Raw genomic sequence first — 23,342 nt, forward strand, 5'->3', positions numbered from 1 at the left:
TCATGCACCAACTTCATTTGGTGTTGGCCATTTGGCCATATGTCTGTTACAAAGTTGTGGTACAGCAGGTCTGCTGCTCAGAAAAAGTGGCTGTTTAAATAAATAATTGTGTGTGCTCTCCCTGGAGAGTGGAGTGGGTGCGAGCGATCTGCGGAGAAGACGGCTTGTCTCCGGGTTGGTATGATGCAGTTAGCTGTCCGTGCATTGCCTTGCCTGCACGTGAGGGTGGTCTGGTCTGATCAGCCCAGGGTGAGCATCAGGCGATCACACCTGCAACCGCTCCTCAGCATATAAAAGAGGAGCGCAAGAGAGAAACAGGAGGAGTCAGAGAACGAAGAGTAGAAGAGCCGTAAGAAGAGCAGCGGGTAGAGAGGCTGTTGAGCCTGCCAGCTAGTGTGTGGAAAGGCAGCGCAGTCGTTTGCCCCACGTAGGACGAAAGGTTTAGTGCTCTAGAGGCAGATGGTGCCTGCTGACTGTCCTTGAGGAGTGGGTATGATCAAGGTGGAGTCCTTCCCAGGAATCCAAGGGATGACTACTGGAGTGTGAAGGAAGACAGAAGGACAACCGACCCCGAGCGATCTGGCTGATGCCGCTCAATGCATCTAAGATGGGGGTCGGGAGGAGAGGACCGCAGCTGCTAGTGTCTCCACCATCTGAGTGAGCTATGGGTGAGCTGGGAAAACAAAGAGGGAATTGTGTTGGGTTCATCCGAGTCCAGAAGGAATAATGACCCACTGACTATGGCATTGGTTTTACGCTTCTTTTAAGTCTTGTTTTTATCTCACGGGTTTCCACTGTTTCATGGATTATTTATTTATTGATGAATTTTGGAGCACTGCACTTTAATGAACACTGTTTAGATTTTTGAGTTTTTTATTAAAAGCACTACAGCACTTTATCACCATCCCTTTGCTTGGTGTGTGTTTGTCCTCATCTGCTTGGCTCATCCCTCGGAATTAGGGGTGGTGGATTGAAAAGGCTCTGAAAATGAAAGAGGGAGCATGGAGCCAACCCATACCATCACAAAAGTGCACAGGTCATTGCCGTTGAGGGATCTAGGGGGCTGGTGTAGATCACTGGTACGCACAATTTAACTGCCAGGACAGAACAGCATAAACCCAGTCTTCGAGTCTCAGCAGCCACACATTGAGTCCATTTGAGTGAAGGCAGTGTGGGCTAAATGCGTTAGAATCAGCCATGTAAAGCAGCGCCGATCAAAACAAACCTTACAGGGCCCTCCAATAGTCAGAAAACATAGAAGAAAATATGAAATAATAATAGTAATGAAAGAATTATTACAATTTACAAAGTGTTTCTGTCTTCGTAATGGAACAGAAAAATGTGAACCATCAACACAGATCAGAAACAGATCAGAAAAGACATGCCAACTGCATGAAGTGCAACTTCAGAGTGGCACAGCCAATCAGTGGCCCAACGATTTGAACTTTTTGAGCCCATTTATTTATTTATTTTTAATGTATTGTTAGTTTGTGGCTATTTGTTGAATGCACCATAAGTACAGGAAGGAAGGAAACCAAGAGGCTGCTACCTCTGCAGCTCCATCACCACTTCTCTCACTGCTGTGGGTGGCAGGGATGTCATAAGTTTGAGATAAACAAAAGGTGTACAGCCTTTGTGGCCTCAAGTTTTTTGACTGTAAATCAACACATGACTGTATTTTTATAGAAGTGAATGTTAACCTTATCAGGACCAAATACTGCACCAATCCATTTACATCTGTAGAATGTATGGTTAAATATGGAGAATATGAAAATAAACCTGACAGACAAAATTAGAACGAGCAAACTCCTCACAAATGGTGTCTAGGCTACTGTTTGAACCTGGCCTCCGAGAGCTGTCAGGCAGCAGCACTAATCACTTCCCACCTTACCTCACATGCAGATGAAATGTATTTGTCGCAGTGGAGCTTCATTTAATACCACAATCCATTTACCAGGCAGGTCTTTCAGATGTAGATTGAAAACTGGAGGATCTGGAGGAAAAACACATATTCACAGGAGAACCTATGATCACCTTTTACACACTGACCAAATTTGACATGTATGACAAAGCAGCTCTATTCACCTCAGCCACCATGCCACACTTTGTAGAAGACATCGGTTAGCTGGCATCAATGGATCCTTACCTGGCCAGTGGTTCTCAATAAAGGATGGGTGATATGAGTTTGCCTCCCAGAGCCATGTGTTCTCCAGCACAACTAGGTGGCACAACTCTCTGGTGGTTCTTCTGTGTGCACAGCCGCAGGGCTGCCTGGTTGTTGTAGTTCCAATTGGCAGCCTTGCTATGTTGTGTGGGATCCACCAGGAGGAACTGGAGGGAGAACCTGTCTCCAGTTTAGGGAGGTTCCACCTCACCAGGAAGTGCTTCCTTGATGCAGGTGGTAGCATCAGAAGTACTTCTGGGTTCGGTATAAAGGAGATGATTGGAGTTGGGTGTGGAGGATGAACAAAGCTTGTCTGTAAGGAGTGAAGGAAACAAAAGAGAAAGAAGAGAGAATTGTAGTTGTGCAATCCATATTGGGAAACGTTTTGTAAGGTACTGGTTAAAACAAACTTTTTAATCGAATCGGGACTTGTGTCTGTGCAGTTGTGTCTGGAGTTCAGGATCCTGCTGCTGGCCACAACATATTATGAGAAAATTATAAGAGGTGATATTTAAAAAAATAGGGCATTACATAAAGAAGAGCCAAGCAAAATGACACCTTTTATTGGCTAACTAAAAAGATTACAATATGCAAGCTTTCGAGGCAACTCAGGCCCCTTCTTCAGGCAAGATGTAATCATTTACATCTTGCCTGAAGAAGGCCTGAGGTGCCCGAAAGTTTGCATATTGTAATCTTTTTAGTTAGCCAATAAAATGTGTCATTCTGCTTGGCTCTTCTCTACATTCATAATGGCTAACACGGTACAACACCCTAGTACTACAGGCATTACATAAAGAAAACAACAACTCAAAGACTTTTTTGTCTTCTTACCATTTGAAAGCAGTTTTATAATCACACTTTTTAAGTATAGTTGAAAAAACATTTAGGCATTTCTTTCTTTAAATTCCATAATCATTATGATCATCTGGGGGCACTTCAGTTTAAGAAGGGCTTACAAAATCACTGATGAGTAAAAATGCCTATTGCTTTTAATTCGTACAATTAAACAAATTGCAGCTCAGCTGGCACCCAGCACGTGCCTGCAATGCATTCTGATTGGAGGATTTAATGAGTCATGTTACACTTTCATCCTGGTTCAAAGAGTGAGTGTATATCAGTTAAAATTAGCGCATTACAAATTATTACTAATTACCTTGTTAGAAATATAATTTTGGTTGCTTTTTGTTTTATTTTTGATATTGCTTTTAACATTCTGATGTTAACCCTTTCATCCAAAATGAAAAATTATGACAGCATTTTAGGGCAAAAACTTAAAGACTAATGATAATTGAAAAAATAAACTGTCTCTTGTACAATCAGCTTTAATGAGATAATGTCTTAATTGAACCCAAAAACAGAAGATTTGCGGAACCAGTTGGAAAATCTCTTTGTAATGGAAGGTTGATGCTAAGTAAATTGAGGCGTGTTATGCAGGTCATGCATCAGCCAGATATATGATGTATCCCATCTGCCAACTGAGATACCACATGCACTTCAGAACAGGTAACCCACCCGAAGCTAAGCATGTCTCTTCCGGCTCCTACTAATTGCTTCCTCCTCTTCTCTTGTTTGACATTTCTTGAAAATCACAGTCTCTCTCCCTTCCAACCTCTAAAGCCAACTGCTTGACAACATAATTCCCTTAATTCCATATGGACGCAATGTGTATTCATTTAAAACAGTGCCCTGCATAATGTTTAGGACAGAGACACGTTTTCCTTGATTAATCCCTCTGCTCCACCGTTTAAAATTACAAATCAAACAATTCAGACATTGTGATTAAAGTGCACACTGCAGAAATAAAAACATTTTTTTGCATGATCTCTCCATTTCAGGGTACCATAAGGTTTGGCACACAGCAATGGCAGGTCTATTATAGCCATCATATTTAGTACTTTGTCGCATATCCCTCACATGCAATCACTGCTTGAAGTGCAGGTGCTGAGGATCTTCTCTGGTGATGCTCTTTAAGCCTCTAATGCAGCCATCTTCTGCTCCTGATTTTTTCAGGTGCTTATCCATCTAAGTTTTCTCTTCAACATATGGATGGCCTGCTCAATTGGATATAAATCAGATGACTGGCTTGGCAATTCAAGAATTTTCAATTTTTTAGCCTTGAAAAACTCCTTTGTGTTGCCTCAGCAGTATTTTTGGATCATTATCTTGTTTTAGAATGAAGCATCATCCAGTGAGTTTGGTGGCATTTACTGGAACATGATAAGATGTTTCTATATCCCTCAAAATAACATTGTGCAACTGACGTCAACAGTTCCATCATCATTGAAGAGAGAAGTGTGCCAGGACCTGTGGCAGCCATACATGCCAAAGCCATAACATGTTTGAGATGGTCTACTTTGGATCTTGGGCAGTTCCTGTTCATCTCCACTCTTTGCTCTTGCCATCAGCTGATTCAGGTTCATCTTTGTCTCCTCTGTCCTGAAGACCTTTTTCCAGAATTCTGCAGGCTCTTTTAAGTCCTTTTTCACAAACTGTAATCTGGCCATCCTGTTTTTATGGTTATCTAGTGGTTTACATCTTGCAGTGTGGCCTCTGTATTTCTGTTCATGACGTCTTCTGCTAATAGTCATCTCAGACACCTCCACATCTGCCCCTTGAAGACTGTCTCTGATCTGTCAGATGGGTGTTTGGTGGTTTTTCTTTACCATAGAGAGGATTCTTCCGTCATCAGCAGTGGGGGTCTTCTTTGGCCTACCAGTCCCTTTGCGATTATTGAGCTCACCAGTGCGTTCTTTCTTCTTAATGATAACACCAGGCAGTTGATTTAGGTCATGCTAAGGTTTTACCAATGTCTCAAATGTTTTTATTCTTGTTTTTCAGCCTCATAATGGTTTCTTTGACTTTCATTGGCACAGGTCTTGTCCTTGTGTTTAACAATGATAACTACAGACTCCAAAGAGTAGAAGCAAACCCAGGTATCTTATGTAGCAATGAAACACACCTGTGCACCTAATGTGCACTTTCTTTGCAGGTGGGCAGGGTTGAGCACCTGGTAGGCAAGAGACTCAAATAAGTGCACAGTGTACGCCATCCAGACCTGAGAGATGACACCAGGTGAGAGGTGGAGACCTGCTGGTAAAACCAACAAAAATAAGCCAACATGGTAGTTCATAGGGTAACAGTATGACAATCAACCTACAACATATAAAGAGAGAGACCGTGTGAGTTTGACAAAGTTCCATTTTTGCTGGATTTGTGTTGTTTTTCTGAGGGCACCTTTGAAAGAGTGTGGCAGACGGCCGGAAGTCTTATCCAGTCAGGACGCCCGTCTGAGGAGAGGACCGGGGGTTAGGACATGTCAACAGCAATACCTCCCCTGGCACAAGAGAGAGCAGCCACCCTGGTTTGCATCAGGGCCACAGGCTTGGAGCTTATAAGCTCAACCCTGCTGAACCCGATTGCCACTGATAGTGCCTGGACAGCTACGGACCCTTGGTCTGCAGCACTTCCAGAAGAGGATCTGGGTTCCCATGCAGCACTTCCACCACACCTGGAAGTGCTGCTGGAAAATGATCGGGGAGCACCTGGAGCACTTCTGGGTGTAGTATAAAAGAGGCCGCCTCACTCCAATCAAGGAGCCGGAGTCGGGAGGCAGAGGACAGAGCCTGCGAGAGAGGAGTGGAGGCGGCAGTAAAGAAAGAAAGAAGAAGAGAAAGGGCTAAGCATTGTGCATTATGGTGTGCTGAGGACTGAGAAAAATAACAAATGTGTGTGTTTTGGGACTTCTGAGTCTGCATGTCTGTCTGTGTCGAGACTGATCTTCCACAAGAGTCAACAGCAGGAGCAGTGCACACACTTAAATTAAGTTTTTCTAAATTGATACAACTGTCCTGTTCTGCCTGATTTTTCATTACAGTATTTTCCACACGTGTACCTGTAGAAAAAGAATGTCATAATTGTTACATGAAATTTAAAGTAATAAGTGGTAGTCGGCAATAGGTGGTCATCCATATCTTTTAGTTTGACAAAGTGGTCCTCTGTCCAAAACACTTTGAGAACCACTGGTGTGTCTGACAGGACCACTGCTGCAGAAGGTTTATCTGCTTTAATGGTTAATAAGATGTCCTTCCATCAGTGTGAAACACTGCCAAGAGAATATCTGTCTTGAATTGCACACTCGTATAGTAATTGGTCTACTTTAAGATCAGAAGTATTCTATTTCTTGTGCTATTTCAAAACACAAAGTTCTTGCTGAATACTTTTTTTGCATTAAAAATAAAGTATTTCTAATTTTGAACTGCTACATCTGTCTACATATAGCGTTACAAGGGTGTCAAGTTGTCGGAAATGAAGACGTTATAGTTGATACCCTGGGTTATGGATGCTAGTTTTACTGAGGCCATCATACTGAATACGCTTGAAATTCAAAGAGGAAAAGTAATGACGGTGGGAGCAGCCCTAGGCCGCTAAAACAAATTGACAGTCTGCGTTTTAAACACCTTTAGCTTAGTCTTCTGAGTGACTCCAGTTTCATTTACCACCACAACTATGTCAGACAAGGCTGTTCTGTAGAGTGGAGCTTAACCTTTCTCATTTGACCTTTAAAGTAACAAGAATGATAAAGATTTTAACAAGCAGGGAAGGAATAAAGAAGTGGCCTTGCAAAATGCTCTGTGAAGCAACACAAGAGCTGGTAATTGGATAATACTCAGGTCTGCAGCGACTCCTTCATTGGTATGGCATTGACATAAAGCTGTTTAAAGAACTCCTTAACACATCCATCCATCCATTATCCAATTCGCTATATTCTAACTACAGGGTCACAGGGGTCTGCTGGAGCCAATCCCAGCCAACACAGGGCGCAAGGCAGGAAACAAACCACCACAGACTCCTTAACACATGGAAGAGAAAACAACAAAAGTCTTGAGGAAATCTTATACCTAATAGGTATTCATTTCTTCTTTACAACTTTAACCTCTCTCAGTCTGTTCCATAAAACTTGACATTTAATGGTCAGTGTTTTGGGGAAATGATCATAGAAGGTCCAACTAGGTGTGTGGGCTTTTAGGCTGCTCCCTTCTAGAGAAACAGCCATGTTTGCTTGTTCCACATTCGTTCAGGGTGGTTTAATGTGGGCCACCTCCAACAAACCCCTGTACTGAGTGATACACCAAGGAGGCAAAAGATACAAAAATAAAAATAATCACAAGGTGCCGTGATTGGAATGCAAATCATACCATTTTTTTTACTTTTCTAATTTTAATGTTATTTAGGTTTTACTTTACCATGCGGGCATTCCGTGATGATCATTGCACTGTTTTGCATTTTAGTTACTGTGACAGTACACCTCACTAAGGGCTGTGGCTACAGCTATGTGTGTGCTTCATGACTGTCGCTCAGTCTACGATCAAGAGAAAACTTCCTGAGAGTAAATATGGAGCGTTTATCAGAAAGTGCAAACCATTGGTAAACTTCAAGCATAGGAAGGACAGATTGAACTTTGACAGAAAACATTTTTAAAAGCCTGTCCAGTTCTGGAACAGTTTTCTTTGGATCAATATAAACCAGAATGATGGAAAGAGAAAACTATGGTAAAGAGAAGAAATGGCTAATGATATGACGAATACCACACCATCTGTGAAACATGGTGGAGGCAGTGTTGTGGCATGGGCATGTGTGACTGCCAGTGGAAGTCAATCCATCCATTTTCCAACCCGCTGAATCTGAACACAGGGTCACGGGGGTTTGCTGGAGCCAATCCCAGCCAACACAGGGCACAAGGCAGGAACCAATCCCAGGCAGGGTGCCAACCCACCGCAGGAAATCACTAGTATTTATTGATTATTGGACTTATGGCAGAATTGGCAGGATGAATTCTGAAGTGTACAGGGTGACAACTATCTGCTCCGATTGAGGCAAATGCTGCAAAACTGATAGGACAACGCTTCACGGTGCAAATTGACAATGAGCCAAAACATACTGAAATACTGAAAGCAAACCAATGTATGGAAGAAAGCCAAGTGCTTTTCAAGACAAAGTAGTGGAATATCCTTCAAAGGCCAAGTCAATCAACTGACCGCAATGCATTTCACTTGCTGAAGATACAACTGATGGCAGAAAGTCCAATGAACAAGCAGCACCTGAAGGCCTGGCAAAGCATCACTAAAGTGGAAACCCAGCACTTGGAAATGGCCATGGGTTCCAGACTTCAGGCTGTCATTGACTATAAACAAATTTCAACCAAATATTGAAAATGATTATTATATTTATGATTATGTTAGTTTGTCCAAATACTTTTGAGCCCCTGAAAGTAGGGGGATCATGTATAAAAATGTCTGTCACTCCCTAATGGCTCATACAATATTTTTGGTAAACTCCTTAAATTAAAGCTAAACGTTCACACTTCAATCACATAATGATTGCTTATTTTCACATCCATTATGGTGGCGTACAGAGCCAAAGTAATGAAAATTTTGTCACTGTCCAAATACTTATGGACCGGATTGTAGCATAAAATTACATTCACAATCCTGCTTAATCCAATTTAGGGTCACGGCGAGCCCAAGTCTGTTCTAGAAGCATTGGATACAAGACAGGAACCATTCTTGAATGAGCTATCAGCCCATCACAGGATTCACTAATGTGCAAATCTATACAGGGGGCCAATTTAGATACAATCTTTAACCTTACCTGCAAGTCTTTAAGATGTAGAAGAAAACCTGGAAGACCTGCAGAAAATTCATGCAAATATCGGGAGAAGATGTAATACATAAACTGGCTAAAAGTAATATCGGAATAGGAATGCTTTTGACATTTTACATAACTTGATTTACATTGACCCCCAGAAGCCCATCATATTTAATGTAATTTAAGTTTGTCCACCAGACAATTAATAAACAAAATTATACAAATTCTAACTTTCAGATATGTGAATAAACCGTGCTGTGGATGTGATAGATTTACATCACTTATGGTGTTTTCCCTGAACATGTGAGTGTCAGATGAGAGCAGGCCTTTTATTGCAAATGTTCAACTCCTTAAAGCGCTGCACTACTTTTCACGAAGAAGAGGAAATAGAAGTGGTGTTCATAATATTCTTTTCCTCCTTGAAGGTAGCAGTAGCATTTAAAAGTTCACCTAACATTGCTTTAGGCAGTAAAATATGCCGAAGTATAATAGTAACTGTGTTATTTGGGTTTATGAAAAATAACATATGACACATCTAGTCAAGGTGAAAAATTCAAACAGACATTTCATGTATTCTACTTCGTAAAGAATGGAATGTTTATTTCTTTTCCAATGTGACATCCAAACACTTTGTGCTAAGTATGAATCAATGTTTATTTTCTATTTTTTTTTTTTGGTTTGCATATGGATTAAAAGAAATTTTGTTAACCCTTTAGAACAGGTGCTTGCTATAGTGCATCCCTCAGTAACTTAATGCCCTGTAATAGAAGCTGAGCATTTTTAGGATCTTATCAGATGATTGAAAGTGACTAATAAAATCCCCAACACACACCATATACATTATCCCCATTGTAGTAATTGCTTCTTTGTTAGTCTGGTTATAAGCAAACAAATCCTTAGTTAAAGTATTTTTCTATAGAAGACCCTCCTTTGAAGTGTTTTGTTGTCATTGGTGCTTTTTATGTCTCATTATTAGTAATCTAAGGTTTTGTTACACCGGATTAGCTAAGTGTTACCAAAATTTCTTTAAAACGCCAACGAAAACTACATAATGCAATACATGCTATTCTGAAAGAATAAAAGTGGCATACATTCAGGTCTCAATAAAAGATACTTAATGTGTGAAAACATAGTAGCTGGAAGAGGACTAAACAATCAATTAATTACTTTTTCCTTTTCATGCCGAGTACTTCAACAGCTTACTCTATTGTGTTTTACTATGTAAAGATAACCCAACAGTACATTAAACTGTTCTATCAATGATGACAATAAAGCCAACACAATAAGACATCCAGGGAGGTGTCATAGAATGCATTATCACCAATGAATATGCCCATAAGTATCAGGATTTCCCTGGTTTCTGTTTTGTAAACCTTCTTATCCTTTTCTAGTTGTTTTTATTGTTTTCTATTTGTCCATTACTTTGAATCATCTGTTTGTGTTAATTAGTTCCCCTCTATACTGTACTGGACCTCTGACTGGGCACCCACAAGACTTAATTTGGCTACAGTACCCAAGGGCTGTTTAAACAGTCAGCATCCTCTGCTGCTTTGCAGTGGCATTAGTTTCTCTAATGCTGTTCTCTTCTTGCTTTTGAGTTTCTTTCTGTTTGCGGGTTTAGTGGTCTTTTGATCATTTCAGTTTGGCTTTTTCAGGTTTCCGAATTTTGACTTGGTATTTTAGATGGTTTAAGTTGGATTTTGGATATTTGTGTCCCGTAATAATTGGTTTGTTGTTTCCAGTTCTGCAACTTTAAGTAATTAATTCTGTTTTAGGATTTTTGCATTTTGTCAGTTTTGACTTTTGTATTTATGCAGTGCTTGGAACCAATTTATTGCTGGTACTCTATTTATGGCGATATAGTTACAATTGATCGAAGTGTTGGGGAGGCTAATCAGTGAAGATGTGTGAAGCTAAGAAAAAGTGTCGGTACAGTGAAACTTCAATCACCGCAATACGGTGACATTCGATTGAAGAGTGAGGGTCCCCCATGAAGTTTTGTGAAAAGGTGATGGTACTCTGATGAAATTGGAAGAGGTGTCAGTACTGTGTACCAGTGAGTATTACCCTACTTCAGGCACTGTATTTTTAAATCTTAAATTTTGTGTTAGTATTTTGGGTTTTTATTAATATGGTTCTTTTCCTTCTCTTTCCTTAGTTTTGATTTTGTGTTTTGAAATGAGTGATTTTTAGGATTTTCACATTGTTTGTTTTTTTTTTTTTTGTACTTAATATATTTACTATGTGATAGAAGCAGGTCTGCGAGCCCCAAACATGATCACACAAATGCAGTCAGAGGTTCAAATAAATGATGTTTATTTTCCAAAATACTTCAAAAGTACAAGTGCAATACCTCACAATTCCTCTCCTCTCACCACTGCACTGCCCTCCTCCAGTTGTGCTCTACGTCTTCCCAGCTCTGACTCACCTGAAAAACAGAGTGTGGTCCCTTTTACTGACGACTCGGGAGTACTTTCAGTGTCAGGGCTACTGCTTGATGGAAGTACTTCCGAGTCATACAGAAGTCCCATATATTGGAGATCACATCTGCCTGCAGCACCCTTTTGTGGCACCCATGGACCTCAGCAGGACTGTGTTGTTGGACTACAACTTCCAGCATTCCCTGTTGATTCCTGAATGGGTGCCGATATGGACGGTTGCTGCCATCTAGCAACTCAGGGAATTAAATATCTCTCTGAGACTGTCCTTCCCAGTCCTCTTCTTTTATCCCAGCCAGGGAAGGTCATAAATTCCTGTCCATTTGCTTGGGGCTTCCCGCCCAGGTGAGGAACCATCTCTTCTGGCTGGGATGTCCATCCATCTATTTGGGCAGCCTTGTCCGGGTGCATTATCCTTCCATCTCTTGGCCAGGATGACTTTATGCTCCCTGTGGGCTTCTTGTCCGGGTAAGGGATCTTCCTGTGCGCCACAGTTGTATTACAGTTTTGCCAAACCAGGAGTATGCTTCAGAAAGGAAGATTAGCATGAAAACCAGCTAAGGTAAATCAGAATTTACAGAAATTGGACTGATTCTGTTCCTGAAAACATTGGATTTAGCCAAACCTGCATTTTTGGAACAGATTAAGCCAGAATTATTTGATCTGTGAGGCTGAAATTGTGGATAACTTTCTAATCCTTCTTTTAAAAAGGGCCCAGAAAGAGGATTTGACAAATTCCAGCTCAGTTACCGGGTCAACCAGAACAGCAAGTTTATTATAAAGGATTAACGCTTTGCAGCGCAAAGAATTAAGGAGCAGCACATCCAGTCATAAGATGAAATATGATAAATGTCCCATCAGAAAGGCTGATCAACAAAATGTTGAAAATGTGGTGCCCCTTCCTGAATGAATAATTGGCACAGAAGAACAATACCTTTTTAGTGTAATTCGACTCCAGTCAGACATTGTGGCATGCCCAGAGAAGTGTCTGCATGAATTATACAATTTAACATCTGAGACGTTAATATATCTGATTAACTTTAAAACATGAGATGTTAAGTGTGTGATTGGCCATAACATTGGAGATGCCACATGACATAGCGGTCACAAAACTGTTTCCAACTTTAAAACAGTAACTGCACACAAATACACGGGCTGTTTTTCCAATACAGAAATAAATAATCACCATCACAGAGCAAATCCACAAAGTCGCAAGCAGGACAATCACATCTGAACATCTGCAGCATTTCTGAACACTAATAACGATAGTAGACTCGCTGGTGGAACAAGCTTCCCACATTTATCCTTCCTGTGGAGTCCCTCTCCTTTTAAAGAAACGCCCCTGTTCACTGACTTTTTCCATAAATACCATATCATACATCTAGCTGCTTATTAATTACAGTTTCAATTTGGGGTCCTGTAATGAAATAAGGCAAGGATATTACTTCTGTGTTGAATAACAGTTCATTTGGCTGAATGGAAGCTCGCACTCTGCTGGCATGAAGGTTGTTCCCTGTCTTTGTTAGACATGTTGTTTGTGCTTGATTAGCTGTTCAGTACTTGACTCGTTAGGGATTATAAACGTTGCTGTGAATGCCCATAAATCTTGATCTTTTTAGGGAAATATCCACAAACACAGATGAAAACACGGCAGGAATTGCAGGCGTTATGTTTCAGTCAGGATTTATTCCCTCGCTTAAGTATACTTTCCTCGTTTTTGCTGGTTTTGAGTTATTATTTTTCATGAGGTTTTTGTTATTAAATAATTTATATTCACAATTTTATGTTTGTTTGTGGTTTATAGTTTATATCTTTTTCGCTGTTTGCTTATGTTCCTTGTTTTCTGTGACAGGAACCTCAAGATGCGGGGCTGCTCTTATGTCATTGCTGAGGGCCTTTATAATCAGAGTGGAGTGTCGGCCTCTCAAAGGTTCTTTGGTTGTTTTGGAGCTCAGATTTTGCTATAAATACTTCTTGGGTTTTCTGGTAATTTTGATTTTTGCTTTGCCTTTGGAATTGATTATTGAATTATGATTTGGATTTGTTTTCCTTGGATGCTGTTTTCAGGAGTATCCTTCTTGTGTCATTTTTGCCTTGCTTTGTGTTTTTTTTTTGTTTTGTTTTTTATTAGCGTAATAAATTCTTCATATCCAAGGTAGGTTGTGTTAGTTTGACGGCTGCCCTGTCCATGGATTGTTCCCGCTTTATGCCCAATGCCTCCATATGACCACCATGCACTTAATATGCAGGTTTGAAAAATTATTGGATGGTTTACTTTGCCTTTTCAAGCTAGAATCGTTATGGTTTATCCTCGTTCTTGAAAGGCAACTTTGGGCCTGTGTAGGCCTTGATGACTGCATTTTGAGTTTGGGGTATGGCTACCTGGATGATAAATACTCATAAACAGTTAATATAATAGAGTAGCAAAAGATAATATATCAGTAAAACATTAGTCATAGAAAAATATTAACATATTAATAAAAAGAAAACATGAACAGAATTTACAAAATAATATGAGACCCTAACTGTTTCATAATACTCTGACCGTCCTAATGTGGAGACTAAAACTACACCCAGCATTCTAGATTTGACATCAGTAGTATTTTATAAAACTTAAGCATCACTTCTCGTGACGTTTTCTCCTCACACTGTTGGAACTGCACAACACAACATGCTATCAGACTTTTTAAATATTCTGCAGACTGTGAGGTTGATTCACTTAATTTCAAGCTCCAGAACCCAACTTGTGTTAGGCAACACATTTGCAGCGTATACCTCAATTCTTACTGACTGCATATCTTCTTAAATCTGAATATTTTTCATGTTCTCCTATAGTGATATTGACAACCTTTAGTTTAGTGTCAAGGGCAGATTTAATTAATTCATTAGTTCATTTTGATTTAAACTATTTATGACTCCTAAAAGAAGACACCTTGGAGGACCCCACTCATTGGATCATGGCTCCCTAAAGCCCGGTCTCTTGCAATGTGATGATAACCTCTCGCCTTCTCCAAAGTTCTGGGACTCCATTTAAATAACTTTCATCAAGTTGATCATATTTTCCTCTCTCGTGAAAACACATTAATTTCTGATCTTTTGGAATGCCGGTCCATAGGGTTGAGTTTGTAAAGATTTATGCAAATGTAACTTAATGATTTTTAAATGTAATAAAAAACTGGCATGCCATCCAGGGGTGGTTCTTGCATTATGTCTGATGCTTGCAAAATAGATTTTTCGACCATCTACTAGATCAAAAATAAATGGATGGGTGATTTATAGCAAGTCATGACATTGTCATTTATCCCTGATGATTTATTTTAACCTTAGCATTACGTTGCCATTTAGCTATGCCGCTGTGTTTCTTTAATATTCCTAAGACTTTAGGGACTTTAAAACTAGACAATGTTTTTTTTAGAAGAATTAAGTGGATAGGACTGGCAAGCTTTGTTGGGCTGAATGGCCTGTTCTCGTCTCAATTGTTCTAATTTTCTAATTTCCCATAGCTAAGGCTGATCTATTCACTTGGGACAAACTCCAACAAAAACTGAATTAAAAGTGTTCACCATGTCCTTTCCTGCACATTAGATTTCTCTCTTGTCCTTTATAATACACCTGCTCCTCCACTATCCTTCGACTAGTAATATGCCGACAAAACCTCAAAGGCATGGCTTTTGCATTATTAGCAATATCCTTCTCCACTGCAGTATTCAGAGCTATGTTTATTCATCTTAGACATGTTCTAGGGCTTCCTTGAAGCTTTTAATCTCTTTACACTCACAGAGATGCCAAGCAATCAAAATAACTGAAAATGGGTGCATTTGAAAAGTAAAATAATGACGGGATGGAAAACAAAAGGAAGAATTGAAGACAAAAGAGGCCAGCTTGCTGTTTTTTTTGGCCTTCCATTACAGGAGTTACACCTTGTCTTTCTGATGGGGTGGCTTATCCACTTGCTGTCTGAAATGTCACCAAAACATTCTTCCTTTTCATCCTGCATCTCTGTCTCTCTCCTTCTCTCTGCTTTAATCTCCCGTTCTAACCTCAGATTCATTAGGCTTAAACCTCATCCAATTTACAGGTCGGGGTGTCCATTTTGGCTACAAGTACACTAGTCTAAAGTTCCTTCCTGAAACACTGGGCCCAGTATAACTCTCAAAGGGAACAGTTCTCCAAAACAACTGCATATTGGAAAGAGGCAACATGGTCCCATTCATCCCAGGTAGGGATTATCTGTTGTTCTCCCGTGGTTGGTCAGGAGAGTAGAGGCCTACAAATACTCTCTGGTCTCACTCTTAAAATGGCACTTTATAGATTTAACTTACCTAGCTAGGAACCATGTGATGTCCTCTATCTGCCATGAGATCTTGCCATTTGCTAGGCCTCACACTAGGAAAGGCAAACAGAATAAAAAGAGCTGACCGGGGGTCAGATTTCTAAAACTGAGGCCTAAAATGTGAGTAAGCATCTTTCCATGGAAAAGTTGGTATTTATAAAAGAAAACTTGACAGAACAACTTGTGCACATTTACAGCAACTCTAACCCATCTGTACGCAACATTTAGAAGAAACTGGGAAGTGACGAATCCTTGATCAAGTAGGGAAATGCAGTCAAACCAATAATGACTCATGTTTTGAATTATTGATATTGCTGAGCTATTACCATAACGTGTATTGACATGACAAACATTTTAAATCTCAAAAGTGATGAATATGATGCACAGACTCGATTGTAGTCAATGCCAATGCTGTATATTTGTACTAAAGTACATAACTTTGGTTTTTCGTCAGTATATATTGATTACCTGTTGTCACTTTTCAGGATTAGAAACCAAAGCAATCGCTTGTCAATAATTGTATTGAGTAAAAACGTTGGCATGATTCACTCCCTTCATGTAGAAGGCTCTTAGATCTCATGTCCTAAAGCCAATTCATAGCCAAATGTTTTGACACAACAAGTCTTGTTTGGTGCTATTTGATGTAAATGGTGATATATGAACAGAACAAGCTTTTAGGGAGTTTTTTTCAGCCGATGAGGATGACTGGCCTTATGAGATGATTTAGGCCTCCAAGGGCCATTCCCATAGATCTATGTGTTGAGTTGGTCTGCCTGAGATCGGGCTACACCTCATACATCACCTACGTGTGTGTTTGCGTGTTTCATTTTCAACCAGTTGTCACAGTTATAGCGCTGTTTTGTTTTTGAGTTATGCAGATGGCACAGTGAGTCAAAAGTTTGAATCTCGTCGTCGTCCTTGTATTTAGCGCTTAGAGTAGTGAGCAGCTATTATTATTATCACATAATAAAAGCAGACATTTGATGTGAGTCTGTAACATCCTGTGTAAATTTATGGTACTTGCAAAATTTATCGCTGATGGAATAAAAGCAGACACACAAGCACAGCTCAATCATTTCTTCTTGGTGTCTTGTTGAGCAAACAGACACCGCAATGTCTATGTTAGATGTTACTTTTTCTCGCACAAGGACATTTACATCAACATGCTATTTTAACATTATTTTTATTCCATCGCGCACACACTCTGCTAGTGATAAGCAATTCATTTTGTCATCTGAAATTGGACATTTTTCAAATCTTTAGTAATATGTTAGCATGTAATATTTTTGCACTTGCTGGTGACACCCATGCTTAGGCCACCAAATATCGGTTGTTTCAATAATTTGGTGACGAGAATCCCTGTCTCATACCATGGGATGCCTCAGAGGGAAGGTTGCTTTACCCACCAATGAAGCTCTGCAGCATTGTGACTGCATATGTATGAATTTGATTAGCATGCTCTGTATATGATTGGTTCAGGGTGACAACTGGGCTGGGTTCCAGGTGCATTCATGTACACACATTTACAAGCCGATTGTGATTTATAAAGGTACATTTGTATAAATGTGCATATGCAAGGTGGATTTTTTTTGCCATACGCATTTTCCTGTTTATTGGCATGCACATACTTTCAGGCTCAAATCCATACAAAGCTTTATAAATGAGATCTCAGAGGAGGAAACATTAAGTATGGCGGAATTCATTACCAAGAATCAAGACTATTTTTTATTTGATCAAAAATCATAAGCTAAGAATCAAAGTAAGAAATGGAAAGTAAAAGTCAAGAACTGGGAAATCTAGTAGCACTACTATACATATTTGTCATTATCTAATTCGCTTAATCCAGAGCAGGATTGTGGGTGGTGGTTGGGTTGTGGAGCCCATCTCAGCTAGAATAGGCGCAAGGCAGGAACAAACCCTGGAGATGGTGGCAGTCCACTGAACACACACATACTAAACACACGCTAGCACCAATCATCTAACCTGCAGGTACTCCATGGAGGGAGGGCCTGAGATACAAACCCTTGTCCCTTTACTGTGAGGCAGCAGTGCTACAACTGAGCCACCATGCTGCCCACTATACACACTTAAAGTGTTTTTTATTTAGTAATCCACAAATCTCAGATGTTGATGCATCTAACGCATTGATCATTATAGCAACACTTTGATGATGGTAATTGTACAACCTGTGGGAACACATCCTGTTGCAACTGTTGTCAGATTTTGATGACAGTTGAATAAAGTGATGGTGCCACATGCAGGAGTAACAAAATAGTAATGAAAATGATCTTCTTATATAATACGCTACTATGGCTGTCCATATGTCTGTCCAGGATTTTAAATCACCTGCAGCTCACAAACCATTTGACCTATTGACCTGAAATTTGGTACACATTACACAAACAGTGCAAAAAACTGCATGTAAGTAGTGTAAACAAGTATTATATGTGCAACCAGTAACGGAGCACTGCATGATAATGTGCAGTGGATCCACTTTTCTTGAGCATTCATATTTTTCATCCCCTTTCTCTGTACGTTTAGCATTCGTTTGCTCAGAGGTTGATGCACTTGTTGCTTCCAGGGCAGCTCTTCTTTTCTCCACCCAAGCGGTCCGCTTCTTCTCTTCTTCCATCGGCATCTTTAAGCGTTAAAACTGATTAAGTCAGTGTTTGTGTTGCAATTATTTAGTACGTTTTCCTCAATTTTTCACTTAAGCTGGCACTTAAGTCTTCAATCTGCCTCAGGAATGATTTAAGATATGAAGAGGTAGGGGAAGTGACAGCGAAGGTGGTAGGGATGAGAATGGCGCCCGTACACATGGGCTGAATGGCCGCCCTGCTGGCCACTGCCGAGAGTTGGTTCTACAATAAAATAAAATAAAAAAAAAAAAGAGATAACCTTGGAGGTCAATCATCACTCCAAAAGCAGACGTCACATAGCATATGTGTACCAAATTTCAGGTCAATAGGTCAAACAGTTTGAGAGCTACAGGTAATTTAAAATCCTGGACAGACAAACGGACAGCCACGGTAGTGTATTATTTAAAGAGTATTTTCTTTATTTACATCTCACTTATTAACAGTAAATATATGAAATACTTTTAAGACTGCTTCTTTGATTTTTCAAAATATTTGATCAAAGTTGATTAATTCGATCATTTTGTGCACAGAGATCCCGTCCCATCCCTTAAACTTCTGCACTCCATATCTGTGCCAGTCTGACTACTTGGTAGCCATCAGAATAGCATATTGTTTTGGCACAGTTTATAGTAAGCAATGCCTGCAGTTGTATAAGACCATTCTTTATTACATGCCACTCTAATAAATAAAACACCATGATCTATAAACTTCAGAAAAATTATTTTCATCCGTTTAGAGTCATATGTGAAAGAATTTTCCCTCTCTGCATCCCAGTAACCGAACACAAAGTTTAGAGAATTCAGTCATGTGAAAAAGTAAGTACACCCCCATGGAAAGCATTGATCTTTTTCAACATATCTGAACAGGCAAACACTTGATCTTCATGTAAACAGTGCCTGCGGATTAATAAATGCTATTATTTACTCAAAAAAAATATCAATAGATGTAATGGTATAGGTGGGGAAATAGTAGGCACATCCTTGGCCTCAGAAGCTGGTTCTGGCCCCTTTAGCAGAAATGACTTTTTGTAGGCATTTTGCATAACTGCCCACCAGTCTCTGACATCAACTAGGTGAAATTTTGGACCACTCCTCCATGCAACATTCCTTCAGTTGCAAAATATTTCTGGGTTTTCTTGCATTTATTGCCCATTTCAAATCCCCCCCCAACAACATTTCAATTGGATCCAGTTTAGGGTACTGACTAGACCAGTCAGTCCATCACCCTCTATTTCTTTTTTGAGACATTCCTTGATCTCTTTACTGATGTGCTTCAAATCATTACCATGTTGATGGGTCCCTTTCCAGTTCAGCTTCAACTTTAGGGCCTTGTATTTCCTTAAGCACACTTTGATATCGTGAAGAGTTCATAGTTGATTCAAATTCCAAACTGTAACATTTCCACCACCATGCTTCTCAGCAGGTATGAGGTTCTTTTCCTGAAGTGCTGTCATTGTATGCATGTCAGGATTCTTATTGTAAATGCAGGCACTTTGACACCAACTGTTGCAAGTGTTGACTGCAGATCCCATGATGAAATGTTGGAGTTCTTGGACGCTTCTGATAGTTTCAAATGGGCCTGGACAAATTAGCATTTGTTTGAAATCTACGACAATTGTAGATGTTTTTGCTTCCAGTGGAATTTTTGAAATAATTTATTGATCTTTTTAAATCCCTTGGCAGACTCATCGGCATCCACAGCCTTCTTTCTGAGGGCCTAAGAAAGCTCTTTTGATTTTGTCATGATGACACCATACCGGTCAAAAGAGAAAAAGAACACCAGACCCTCAGTTTAAATAAGACAGGGTCCACCTGCATACTCACTAAGGAGGCTGTAATCATTGGACCCTAATCTGAAATACTTCATTCCAGTTTTATAGATTTTTCCATATATCAAATCTGCATTTTTGTTAATTTAGGTTATGAGACAGAATATACCATGTCAGTTTTCTGCGTCCTTTGTTTAGATATATCACCTTTATCTGTAGGCACTGTTTGCATGAAGATCTAATGTTTGCCCTTTAAAATATTTTGAAAAACTTAACAATTTCCAAAGGGGTGTACTTACTTTACCACATGACTGAACTTTCTAAACTTTTTTGTTTGATTACCGGTATGCAGAGTGCTGGAGCCTCAATCACAAGCACTGAGACTCTTGTCCATAACATGGCACCGACACACACCCTTCTAAAACCACTTAATTCACGCCAACAATCTATAATAAAACAACAGGGGAACATGCCATTGCCACATACAGTAGATATTATCTGGGCAGATATTTGAATCCAGGCTTCTAGAACTATAAAACCGCAGCATACATCAGCTTCACTGATAATAAATATTTTACATTTCAGTTCACTTTGCATGCAGCAGAAGAGAAATTCATTACCTGAGGTTTTTACATCTGTTTTGTCCACCATTCCATTTGACTGCTTTGTCGCCAATAACAGAAATGGTGCCCCACAGGCCATGAGGGTGAATTCATGCATTTTCTCCTGTATGTTTTATTAACAACCCAAAAAGCTGTAATGGAAAGAAAATGAAGGACACCTTGAAAATATAAAGACTTCTTTTTCATGTCATTTTTTTAAAAAGATGTCTATTTTATTGTTGAAAGGCTAAAATTATAGTTCTCGTCTATTATGTACGGTACAGAGGCAAAGAATGGCTGGCTGTACCATTTGTAGAAGTACTTTCTATACACTTTAGGGACCTTCCTGTTGAGTTTTTCTTTAAGATTTAGAAAGTTACAGATCTGTGAAACAGCAATATCTGGACCTGACAAGCCACGTGTCTGGGATAAAAGGTGCAGCAGGAATTTAATGGCCTTCTTGTTGAATGGCTTCCATTTCTCTTTACAATAGCTCTTCCATCAGCCAGCCTACCTGTTTAATTAGAGTCTTCTATTCAGCCTTTCAGCATTCAGTGGCCTTTGTGTGACCTTAGAGAAAGTTGTGAAAATTGAGGCACTCTTTGTATCTGGCCAAGTGGTCTTTAGTTAAATATCAAAACAGGCCACTATGGAGTGGTTCCTTATATTGGCTATGATATATGTGCTGTGATTCTTCTCTTAATTTTGAGTTTGGAACAAGCAAAACAAAACACAGCACAGGAAATATTTGTATTGGAAAGTAAATCACCACTTTCTGTACTTTATCATTATACTCTCTTTGACTTTTTCTTTCTTTTTGATTTTCTGTTACAGTGGAACCTCAGGTCACGACCATAATTTGTTCTAAAACTCTGGTCGCAACCCGATTTCGTCGTGACCCAAACTAATTTCCCCTATAGGATTGTATGTAAATACAATTAATCCGTTCCAGACCATACAAACTGTATGTAAATATATATTTTTTTTAAAGATTATTAAGCACAAAAATAGTTAATTATACCATAGAATGCACAGTGTAATAGTAAACTAAATGTAAAAACATTGAATGACACTGAGAAAACCTTGAACAACAGAGAAAACTAACATTGCAAGAGTTCACACTACAGCCTTACAAACCACTTGTTGTAAACACTTTTTTTTAATGAATTTTAAGCACAGGGAAAAAAAATGAAAATTTGAAAAATCCTTAATTTATGCAAAAACTAACCATAAACAACCAAGAAAACTAACCTTGCATGAGTCGAGTTCTGGCATGAAGGAAGTGAGGAGGAAGAACTAGCCACTTGTAGAAGGATAGTTTTGCTGCAAATCGCCATGAATCTTCCTGGCTTTCTCGCATAACATTGCCTTGCTTACGCTATCCCCTGCAAGTTGCTTCTCGTTCAACCACACTAGCAACAGTTTTTCCACCTCCTTAAACACTTGAGGCCTCTGCTTGGTTAACACTGTAACTCCTTTTGCAACATCAGCTGCTTTAATGGCCTCTTTCTGCTTTAGAATAGTCAAAATCTTAGATTTTAACTTTTTGTACTCGGCGGCAAGATCAGTAATGTGAACGCCACGCTCATACTCTTCAATAATTTCTTTCTTTAATTCGTTTTCAATTTTCTTCTAACCTTTCTTCTCACCAACTCTACCACTCTCCACTTGCTTAGAGGGCATGGTTAATTAATACAAAAGCACATGAAATAGAGTACAAAGAGTTCACAGTGAATGCACGCACGTCTGACCGAGAACAATCTACAGGGAGAGACTGAACACGTGCGGAAATCATCGTGCGTACAAACCGGAAGGGAAACTGGCTTGTTCGTCATCCGAGTGTGTGGTCGTGAACAGATGCAAAAGTTTTGCAAACTTTATGGTCCTAACCCGATTTGTACATGTTCCGAGACGTTTGTGACCCGAGCTTCCACTGCATATACTTTAATAATTTCTTAAACAGCTTTCCTTAGTAGTAGGGCCAATCATTACATAAGAAGTATTATCCAATTTACAGTTGTTCATGTCTTGACCTCCAGTCACTTACCATTATTTTAGGAGTGTTTTTGGATACCTTGTGTTGTATTTTGTATTGTATTTTATATGTATTTCATAATTTCACAATGTCATCCAATGTTGGTAGGTATGGATGCGCTCCCAGAGCAATGCTGCTGGGGTAGATGTGTCAATTTCATAACACGCTAGACACCATGTTACTTAAAAGCGAAAGGTTGCTGTAAATTATTGTCGGAATTTTACCTAAAAAGTTAAAACCACCTCTAATGAAAGGATTAACAGTTTTTAGCTGTGTTCACATATAATGCACAAAGCTCCTATTGCAAAAACCTTTGTCTGTCCGTCTGTCTGTCTACATGAATCAACTTGGCCCCCATTTTGAACCACTTCTGTTTAGATGTGGCACAATAATTCTTCAAAGAAATTTGTCTAGACAGTTCAATTTTCATTCAGATATCTGGACCAGATCTCTCTGCATGACGTTTTCAGATTTCAACATTTCTCTTTGAAAAGCATTGGTGAATTTATGAACTCGTCCATCTTAAAGCATAGAAAACGGAGTTCTGTGTAACATCAACTTGGAATTAGTTTACTGTTTCGATTTTACCTTGAAAGTGGTTGCTTGAACTTGTATATTTTGTATATTTTCCTCTTTTACTTGTATTAAAGTTGTTTGGATGCTCGGAGCAAGTGAGTCAAATGCTGGGTAGAGCACACATGAGTAAACCACTCACCCA

The 23,342-nt window shown here is 39.5% G+C and overlaps 1 protein-coding gene across 3 annotated transcripts in view; it reads left to right on the plus strand.

The window, feature by feature from the left end:
• The window catches only part of sgcd (sarcoglycan, delta (dystrophin-associated glycoprotein)), a 905,470-nt gene that overhangs the window by 423,384 nt on the left and 458,744 nt on the right, over positions 1-23,342 (plus strand). The gene's annotated exons all lie outside the window — the stretch shown is intronic.

Source organism: Polypterus senegalus, chromosome 13 (assembly GCF_016835505.1).
Source record: "Polypterus senegalus isolate Bchr_013 chromosome 13, ASM1683550v1, whole genome shotgun sequence".
In the NCBI taxonomy this organism is placed as follows: Eukaryota; Metazoa; Chordata; class Cladistia; order Polypteriformes; family Polypteridae; genus Polypterus; species Polypterus senegalus.